A 1,937-nucleotide genomic window follows, 5' to 3' on the forward strand; every position below is an offset into this window, starting at 1 on the left:
ACCCTTTTTAGGTCATTTAATGTCGAATCCAGTGATTTTGAAGAAAAAGTTTTTAATAGAATATATATATATATATATTTCAAGTCAGTTTCTATTTAACCCATAGTTGGGACCCTAACAGGTACTACCACTCCGGGTCAGTGGACCTGGAAGCAATGGAAATTAAGGGGTGGCTCCACACTTCTGAAAGTCTGCAAGCTGAGGCTTCACCATCGGATATAGTTTAAGGTCATATCCAGGACAACAATTTTTAGAAATCTAATATATAAACGGCTTTATGTTTTTCTGTCTCCATATTTTCAAACTCTATCTCCTCCGAAACTAAAAGTGGTAGATCGACGCTAGATGCTTCAAATGATTGGATGTTGTACGGGCCGTTCTTTTATGGGGTTTTAGCCGGTTAAAATGATTTGTAAGGGGCCTAAAATTGGTCAAAATTGAAAAAAAAAATCGTTAAACATTTTTACATTCATTTTAGTTTATTTTTAATTATTAATTTTTAATCGGTTCATATGCGTGCCACGTTTGTACAGTGGTAACGTCACCAGCTTTGAATGCTACAGTTTCAATTCTAACTGATGCCACTTGAATACTGAATACGAGATCTGAACAAATTAAAATATCATATTTAAGCGTATTTTACGCTGGGCAAATATGGGTGTCACTACTCACCCGCTACTAAACTAGTAAAAAAAACAAAAAACAAAACAAAACAAAATGAAACAGAAGTCCTTAAACATTGATGAAAAAAAAACGATGTATACCTTTACAGGAATTAAAATCATAGAATGAAATATTGTAAAAAGATGATTCAAGGGTTGTTCTCCCATTTTTAAAATTTTGCCCGAATGGATCAGAGGGGATTGTAAATTGCATTGTTATGATGATTGAACTTATGCATTCATGACCTGAAATTTTAGCTCTCAGTTGCAGGTTTTGACGGTGTTAGACTCCACAACCCTGTCATGGACGTGCGTGAGAAGCAGAAACGCGTTATTACATTCATCCATGCTGAAAAAATTGAACCGATTAACATTTACCACCACCTGTTGAACGATTATGAAGATGATGCAATCGATTTCAGAGTGGCGGAGAGATGTGACTTTTACTTTAAGAATAGTTAAAAAATAGGATACATTACTTATTAAACAACCCTCGTATTTAAATATAAGGTTTGAATTCACTTGACAAACAAGGGCATAAGCATGCTGAATTATAACAAATTAGGTGTAGTAGAAGCCTTGCTAAAATTAGATGAGATTTTACGGTTAAATTAAAAACTAGCTATTATGTTTCTTATTTCTTAGTTTGCTTTATGTTTTCGTATACAAAATTATTATTATTATTATTATTATTATTATTATTATTATTATTTATTATTATTATTATTATTATCATTATTATTATTATTATTATTATTTATTATTTATTATTATTATTTATTATTTATTATTATTATTATTATTATTATTATTATTATTATTATTATTATTATTATTATTATTCACTAGCAGTTTTAGGACAAGTCAGTATCAGTGATGCTAACTAACAACCACAGGGAAAGTTCCCTGCAGTGAGTGACAACAAGGTTCTGCAGATTTCCAGCACCTTTTACCTCTGTCAATAACCAATGAGCCGTTTTGCATGAAAAATGAATACTTGTATCTGGGAATGTAACTATACACTATACCGTTTTTCTTTCACCTTGGCTTGAGGTAGTTGCTTGTCTAGCCGGACTGATGAGCTGTGAAACAGCAAAACAGTACTGTACGTGGATGACTATATATATATATATATATATATATATATATATATATATATATATATATATATATATATATATTTACTTCAGTTAATCACATTAATTAATATACGAAGACATAATTTTATGCGTAAATTTTCAGTATTTACTTTAACAGTGCTCAATATATAAGTAG

The sequence above is a fragment of the Euprymna scolopes genome, chromosome 17, assembly GCF_053919585.1.
Source record: "Euprymna scolopes isolate OS-2025 chromosome 17, ASM5391958v1, whole genome shotgun sequence".
Lineage (NCBI taxonomy): Eukaryota > Metazoa > Mollusca > Cephalopoda > Sepiida > Sepiolidae > Euprymna > Euprymna scolopes.